This window comes from Macaca thibetana, chromosome 4 (assembly GCF_024542745.1).
Source record: "Macaca thibetana thibetana isolate TM-01 chromosome 4, ASM2454274v1, whole genome shotgun sequence".
Taxonomy (NCBI): Eukaryota; Metazoa; Chordata; class Mammalia; order Primates; family Cercopithecidae; genus Macaca; species Macaca thibetana.
The window spans coordinates 65,412,571-65,421,736 of record NC_065581.1 but is presented as its reverse complement, the minus strand read 5'-3'; the positions used below and the strand labels follow the sequence as shown (position 1 = coordinate 65,421,736).

The 9,166-nt window shown below is 33.9% G+C and overlaps 1 pseudogene; it reads right to left on the bottom strand.

Annotated features, from left to right (window-relative positions):
* Window positions 1–1,997: 1,997 nt before the first annotated feature.
* On the bottom strand, window positions 1,998–6,429 carry LOC126952252 (histone-lysine N-methyltransferase SUV39H2-like; annotated as a pseudogene).
* Window positions 6,430–9,166: the final 2,737 nt, after the last annotated feature.

The following is a 9,166-nucleotide window of genomic DNA, read 5'->3' as shown; positions in this document are numbered from 1 at the left end:
ATTATTTTTTTTATTTTAGAAATAAGTCAAGCTGGGTGCAATGGCTCATGCCTTCAATCCCAACACTTTGGGAGCCCAAGGTGGGTGGATCACCTGAGGTTAGGAACTCAAGACAAGTCTGGTCAACATGGTGAAACCCCATCTCTACTGAAAACACAAAAATTAGCTGGGCATGGTGGCATGTACCTGTAGTCCCAGCTTCTCAGGAGGCTGAGGTAGGAGAGTCACTTGAACCTGGGAGGTGGAGATTGCAGTGAGCCAAGATCGCACCATTGCACTCCAGCCTGGGGACAGAGAGAGACTCTGTCTCAAATAATAATAATAATATAAATAAATAAATAAATAAATAAATAAATAAGTCAAGACATAATCCCCCTCCTTTTATTCAGTTTCATCTTTCTCATTGGTTAAGGAAGATAGATTTCTATCAAAATATAGATTTCTATTACCTCAGATTCAATAGTTTAAGTGCTAAAGTTTCTTTATATCCATGTATCTTATTCATGGAGAAGGTAAAAAAAGTGGAGAAACTCAAAACCAATTTCATTTAAATCTCATTGAATTGTGCATTTATTTGTTTAGGATGCCTTTAAATTATGACTTATGATGAGCTGATTGAAACTATTTTATAAATATTTGAGTTCTACTACCATTTGGTCACATTTTAGGTCCTGATGGGTATCACAGTAAACAAGAGAGCCATACATATTTGTTCTCATGGAACCTTTATTTATGATTTTGGTTGGAGGCAAAAAATCAAATAAATAAGATACATAATTGCAGGTAATAGGTGCTCAATACTATGGGAAAAAATGCAGGAGTATGAGGAAAAAGAAGTTCCACAAGAATGCCATTATAGATAGGATGGGAATGTGAATTTTGACAAGAGATGTGAAGAAAGCTGCAATTATCTGAGAAACATGAATGTCAGGTACTGATAACATCAAGGGAAAAGGCAGAAGCACTCTATGTAGCTGAAGTGCAATGAACTTGAAGAAAATCAGGAGGTTAAGAAAGAGAAGAGGCCAGGAGCTTACTCACATAATTGTAAACCATGGGGGAGACTATGAATTTTATCCTAATGTGATGAGAAAATAGTACAAATTTTGAGTAGGGAAGCAACATAATTTGATGTATTTTTGGCATTTCCATTTTATGATAATAGCCATAACTGTTATTACATGCACATAAAAAGTAGAATAATGGATGAAGTTAGTTGAGCAAATAATATTTAGAATCCTTTCTAAAAAATGGTTTCCTTAATAGCAAAAATTTCAAAATAATTTAGAGGATTTTTTTGACAGTTTATCCCTCACTCAGACTGGAGTACAATGGTGCAATGGCTCACTGCAGCATCGAACTCCTGGGCTCCTGAGCTCAAGAGATCCTTCCACCTCAATCTCCTTATTAGCTGGTACTACCAGTGAGTGCCACCTTGCCTGGCTATTATTATTGTTTTTGTAAAGACAGATTCTCACTATGTTGTCCAGGCTTGTATCACACTACTGGCCTCAAACAATCCTCCCATCTCAGCCTCCCACAGTGCTGGGATTATAGGCCTGCCTGAGAAATGAGCCTGGCCGGTGAGAAAGATTTCATGTGTAGTTCTTTAAAATTGTATGCCACAAAGTTCTCTCACAGAATAATTTGTGATTTTGAGGATGCAAAATCATCTATATTAACTATGTCTCCTCTTAAAAACATTGATTAAAATATACATATAAACACACGTGTATTGTATATGTTATATATAAAATATTTTCTATATATAAATATATTAAGCTTCTTTGGAATATGTATCAGAAATAAATACTATCCAAAACCACAAAATATTTTAGTAGCAATTACATTTTACATAGATCTCATAAAATATATTTTGAAAGACAAAAATCTAAAAATACTTTAATAAAATTATATTTTAGATAGTATTTTTTTAGTTAAAAGGTTTTACATTTAATGTCTTACCTTAAGTTTATATGTCATTGAGATGCCAATGTTTTAATGAAAAAGTAGAATATAGAGTATAAAATTAAATATCACCTATTTGTCTCAAATAAAAAGTACAGGGAGTATTAAATAGGAATGACAGTATAGTAACAATAACAGAACTTGTAGGTTTTCCCAAATTGAATTAACTCTATTTCTCTGAGTTCAAGGGGTATGGAAAGTTGAATGTTTGATCGCTCAGCAATTATTACATTATCAGTTTAACACCATTCAAATACTACAGAAGGCATTTCTCTATTCACATTGACTTCTTAAGTAAGTATGCATGTGCTGAGCTATAAATAGTTTGCTTTCCATGTTTGGTCTCTAAGCACTAAATATGTAGACTTCAAATCAGTCTGTGCAACCCAGTGGCCCTCTCTCCAGAGGCATCAGTAATGCATTTGGCAAATGCCTTGAACCATGAATTGTAAATTAACTTAGTTATAATCTTGATAATATGAAAAAAGACTTCCAAATACTTATTTTTGAAATGATAACATTAGAAAAAAGAAACAACAAACTACAATTATCATCATTTCTACTTCCTGAAAATTCATTTGAGGTAACCTCTGCCGGTCACAGCTCTACATTTACATACAGTTCTGACCCTCTTTTTGGCTGAGCTGTGGTCAATACACTCTGAAGGTATATCTCCAGAACCTTTTGTTTGATTGTCAAAAATCAACTCTTCTCCAGCATTTATAGTTCTCATGGAACACAGTGCTATTTAGGGAAGGCAAGTGTCAAATTATCAATGAAAACATTGAACACCTGAAGTTTTGGGTCATTACTGTGATTCACAGAATGAGATACAGCTCCATATTGAGCTGCATCCACCGTGAGTTCATCAGATGCGTAGTCCAGATCCTATGTTGTCATATAACCGCCCTCATATTTCAGCTTTTTCACTTGTGATTACCTTTCCAACACATTCAATGGCAAAACTCATTCTTTTAATCTTCACATGGATTTTTACACCCCAGCCATGGTCATTGATACTGTGAAAGATGCATAGTGAATTACTGTGTGCCTTTTTGTACAATCCTATTGGTACAGTGAGGCCCACATTCACAGCTTGAGATACATTTATAGATGGGAGTAACAGGTGGAATTTTAATTTGTTGGTTTTTACTCTAAGTCAAAAGAACTCCAGCTTCAGCAGGACAACATTTTTCAAAGAAGCAACCTGTGCATGAACAATCAAAGGTGGCTTCATTTACTAAGCTGGCTCCGGGAGCTGGTTTGTGTTCATTAATGTAGCAGAAGTCTGAAAGTGGGCCTTCTAAGTGAACCTTATTTTCAACAAATATCAGTCTTTTATTATTCTGTCTTCCGTTGAGTTCAGGAGGACTATCTTTTGTTTGGCCTTCATTACAATGTACTTGGCAATGGCAGGTTTCAAAGTTTTGTTATTGTCTTTTGGAGTTATTGCTTTGCCTTTCTTTACCTGAGATAAATAATTATGCTCACTATTAAAGAATTGCTGAAACAGTCATGGGCCCTTGAGATTTTGCAAAGATTCTTAAGTATTTGTAGAATCTAGCCGTCATTTTCATTTTACAAGATATAATTCCATATTCTTCACTGCCTTGTAGTCACACAAGTAGTCGACCAATAGATTGGTGATTCCAACCTATTTACATGTGTGCTTTTCTTTTCTGCATATTTCCTGAAGAATATCAAGTGTAACTAGCCAAGGCACCATGCCAAGCTCCTTTATGCCTTACCCCAGCTGCTGCCACCTTGTGGATATTTCATTCAAAGTCTTAACAGGATAGCTCAGGTGAACTAATGCCCACCCTTGCTCAGTCCTGTGAGACTTGGGGCCAATGCTGGGGGTCTGGTACCTGAGCATCTTGACAACACTGCAGGCACACCTCGGCCACAGTGTCCCAATACTGTATTGTTTTAATAACTACTTTTACTAGGCACTTATTATATGTCATCATCTCTCAGTATTGTACATATATTATTTAATATCTAACACTCTTTGTGTAGGCATTGTTATCTCAACTTTCCAGACAAGGAACTTGAGACTCAGATACAGTAAAATAATTAACCACAACTTGCTCAGATAATTAACATCATGACTAAGTAGCAGATCAAGTTGTGGGTGACTGAAACACAATCTCTTAAGCACTACACTGTAATGCCTGGCTTAGGAATAAATTCTGTGTATCATAAGCAATATCCTAAGATCATGATATTATATAGATACATTTGACAATGTTAGTATTTAGTATTGGAATTTTTATATGACAAAGACATCTACTCCACATACAACAAATGATATCATTGGGTGATTTTCTTGAAAAGTTAACCTAATCTATATACTTAAGGGCCATATGTACGTAAGTAAACTCCACCAGATTAAGTCTGGACATTTTGAATTTATTTGAAAATATTTAGCTTTCACCGTTTATTTGTTTCACCTAAGGAGAATATCTCTCTGTCCAATGCCTTACATGATATGAATTATATTATATGCCACCAAGGACTTTTATTCACTCCCAAACCCATTACTTGAAAATTAGAAAAATCAGAAATGTTAATTAAAAAATTAATTTTTGGCAAAGTGCACCGTTTAGGGACACTCTTTGTATTTGTTCCTTCTTCCAATAATTCACAGTTCTTTATAGAAAAATGATGGAAGAATGACCTTAGAACAGCCAAGATTTGGCTGTATCATCTGATAAGAAATATAAAACATTATATTAAATAATAATAGAATAGTGCAATACATCTCCCATGCTGTATCTTTATGCAGTCTTTGCCCCTCCTTTATATATTTAAGACCCAGTAATATTATTCTTCAATAATCAAAGATGTCTTAATATAACTACCTTATTTAATTTAATGCCTTATGTTAAATCCCTTATATTTAATGGGTATTTATACATGTATTTCAATGAATTGTTCCATTTTGTAGTTGTTACCATCTTATAAATGAGCAAAGCAAGCATTTTACATTTTGTTTTCATTTTTAGGTGAAAACAAGAATAATTAAAAATAAAATGACAGGTTTTTAAGCTCCAATGAAATAACACCTACTTTGATTGAAATATAAAATTCTTTATCATGTATTTCCAGCTTTTTTCTCCCAGTTTTCTTGCCACTATCTTTTGCTGAGCATTATAGGGCCTTATAACATCACTTTATTCTTTCCCAAATGCCCAACACATGTTCATGCCTCAGGCCTTCATGAGGTTGTTTCTCTTCATGTTCCTTCTCTTGGAATGCCTTCTTTATCTGTTAAAATTTTATTCATGTTTAAGCTGATTTATCATCTGTCTTTCTTCAAGGAGAACTTATCACTCATTAATTCATTCTGATGAAATTTGAAAAATAGATTTATTTTTTAATTCATTTATCCAGAATTACTTATCAAATTCTTTATAAGTGCTAGCTACAGTGGGAAATCAGATGGTTAATATTCACAAATGTTGCCTTTACACAATCTTTGTAATACATTTATATTACACGTGTTTTGTTATGATGCTGTATTTATCTATCCCTCTCCCAAGAGGTGATGAAAGGATAGAGAGACTATGCAGTAGAGATTTATGCTTATCTTTGTATCTTCAGCACCGAGCATTGCTACCTAACACATTCTTTAAATGATTAAAGATGAATGCATAGTAGTTTTTAAGAGGCATATATCTGAAAAATAAGGAAGTGAGAAGCAACACTTAGATTTTCTAAATCCTCTACTGTCCACTGTATTGTAGTGACTCCAATAAGAATTCACTAGGAAAATAATCATTCTACTAATCTCTGTGATTCGACCATTTTTTGTTTTCAACTGATAAAATTCCCCGATTGCTTTCAAGCATCAAATTAGTGTCAAGTGTAAACTAGGCATGAAAGTGAGGTGTTGCTAGTCACTTTATTTGTTTTGAATATGTTACTAAAGCGTCCACAATTGGGGACAATCATTATGGATGGTCAATTGGTTTAATATGTGTTTTAATAGTCTAGAGAGACATTAGACCTTCCTTTAACCAAACACAAAACTAGATCTATAGCATGGGTCAATTAACAGAGAACATTGATATGGTTTGGCTGTGCCCCCACCCAAATCTCAACTTGAATTGTATCTTCCAGAATGCTCAGGTATTGCGGGAGGGACCCAGGGCGAGGTAATTGAATTATGGGGGCCTGTCTTTCCGGTGCTATTCTTGTGATAGTGAATAAGTCTCACAAGATCTGATGGGTTTATCAGGTGCTTCCGCTTTTGCTTCCTCCTCATTTTCTTTTTCTGTTGCTACGTAAAAGGTGCCATTCACCTCCTGCCATGATTCTGACACCTCCAGAGCCATGTGGAACTGTAAGTCCAATTAAACTTTTTTTCTTCCCAGTCTCGGGTATGTCTTTGTCAGCACCGTCAAAACAGACTAATACAAACATTAATTATAACTAAAAGAAAATGACCTCCCCATAAAAAATCCTCTAAAATAGCAAAAGAAGTCAATATGTATGTCTTCACATTTGAATACAGCGCATGATTACAAAAATCATAAAGATAATTTTAAAGCTTTTTATGTGAATTAGGAAGCTGTGTCTTTTCAGTTACAAGCAAAGGATTACTGAACTAAAGAGTCTCAATATTATATGTAAGCTATAATTATGTGCCTGTGATATTGGCTTATGCTAGTTTTTATTGTATTAGATAACAAAAACTTCAAACAAGTCTCCAAAATGATGACAATAATCTATTCAGTCATCAGATTAAGATAAAAGTCTGTAACAAATATGTGTCTAATGATCTAATACATAGATACAATTTGAGAGAGACTAAAGATAGTAAATGGGAAAAACAACAGTGTTTCAGTACCAGAATGGCTTGAGAACTAGCCAACATTAAAGACAAGGAAAGGTAATTTCCTTTGAAAAAATTGTAAGCTCTTCTACTGTAATTTTTTTAAGTTTTTTAATATTATTATTATACTTAAATTCTGGAATACATGTGCAGAATTTGCAGCTGTGTTACAAAGATATACACATGCCATGGTGGTTTGCTGCACACATCAACCTGTCATCTACATTATGTATTTTTCCTAATGCTATCCCTCCCTTAGCCCCCCAACCCCTGACAGGCACTGGTATGTGTGATGTTCCCTTCCCTGTGTCCATATGTTCTCATTGTTCAACTCCGACGTATGAGTGAGAACATGCGGTGTTTGGTTTTCTGTTCCTGTGTTAGTTTGCTGAGAATGATGGTTTCCAGCTTCATCCATGTCCCTGCAAATGATATGGGTTTTTTATGGATGCATAGTATTCCATGGTGCATATGTGCCACATTTTCTTTATCCAGTCTGTCATTGATGGGTTGGTTCCAAGTCTTTGTTATTGTGAACACTGTTGCAATAAACATACATGTGCATGTGACTTTATAGTAGAATGATTTATATTTCATTGGGTATATACCTAGTAGTGGGATTGCTTGGGCAAATGGTATTTCTAGTTCTAGATCCTTGAGGAATTGCCACACTGTCTTCCACAATAGGTGAACTAATTTACACTCCCACCAACAGTGTCAAAGCATTCCTATTTCTCCACATCCTCTCTAATATCTATTGTTTCCTGACTTTTCAATGATCTCCGTAATGACTACTGGGTAAATAACGAAATTAATGTAGAAATAAATAAGTTATTTGAAACCAATGAGAACAAAGACACAACATACCAGAATATCTGTGACACAGCTAAAGCAATGTTTAGAGGGAAATTTATAGCCCTAAATGCCAATAGGAGAAAATAGGAAAGATCTAAAATCGACACCTTAACATCACATTTAAAAGAAGTAGAGAAGTAAGAGCAAACAAATTCAAAAGCTAGCAGAAGACAAGAAATAACTAAGATCAGAGCAGAACTGAAGGAGAGAGAGACACAAAAAACCCTTCAAAAAATCAATGAATCCAGTAGCCGGTTTTTTGAAAAGATGAACAAAATAGATAGACTGCTAACTAGTCTAATAAAGGTGAAAAGAAAGAAGAATCAAATAGACACAATAAAAAATGATAAAGGGGATATCACCACTAATTCTACAGAACTACTATAATTTATTGAAAATGTTTAGTTTACATAAATATTACAATTCATGGTTCATGAATAAATTACTTTTCAGGACAGTATCGATTTTGCAATAGCACTCACTTACTTCATTTCAGGCACCAGGTGCTATGTAAATACTATAGCAATATTCTCTTTTGCGAGTGTAAATTCTCCAAACCTTTCATCTTACTTCTCCATTCCACTAAGCTCAAACCTTGTTACTTATATTCTTACTCCATCTTGGATTTGATGCATAATGTTGGATCCTGATTAGGACAACTTCTTTCTATGATTATAGCATTAATCTTTAGGTGGTGCCTTAGACAATGAGTAGCTCTTTGCCACTCTTCCTTCCTAAATTCCTTTCCTTAAGAATGACATTCATAACAGTCTTCTTTAAGCCTCTCTCAGAGCGCAGATATTACTACCTACCTTTGATTTCAATATATGTTGACTCGGTAAAATAAAATTTTCATTAATAGAAAAAAAGAAGTGTAATCCTAAAATGTTCCCCAGTAATGTGTTGTGAGTAAATATAAAGGAGTATGGTAGAAAGAGAGAAGTAGGTAGAGGAAATAGAGGTAAATCAGTACAGATAAGAAGAGTAAGAGAAGACACGTATCAAACAATTCACTCATATTACATGCATGCATTCCTGCACAGAGTTAGGTCTTTGGATGATATTAACTATTGTGGAATTGAATTTCTTGGAAGTCTGACATCATAGTTTTTAAAGCTGTTTTGCATTTTTATTGATATATTATTTTTGTGTTTTGTTCATTATCAAGTCTATGTTTACATATTCAAATCTAGCAGCTAACACTTTTGGATTTCAGGCAAGTTATATAAGGTCTTAATATAATGTGAATAATAATAAATTACCCAGCAGGGGATATGTTATAAATAAAATGACATGTATAAATTCCCAGTAAATGTACTTGGAAACATTTAATACTTATCTATTATTATTTTAAAAGTAGTATCATCAACATTATCATTATTATGCTATTGTTATGAAACACTTTTAAGAAACCATCCTACTTAAGTAGCACTGCTTTTAATTTAGTTTGTATTACATAAAGGTATATTCTTTATACTATTTTATTGCTGATGTAAATTATAT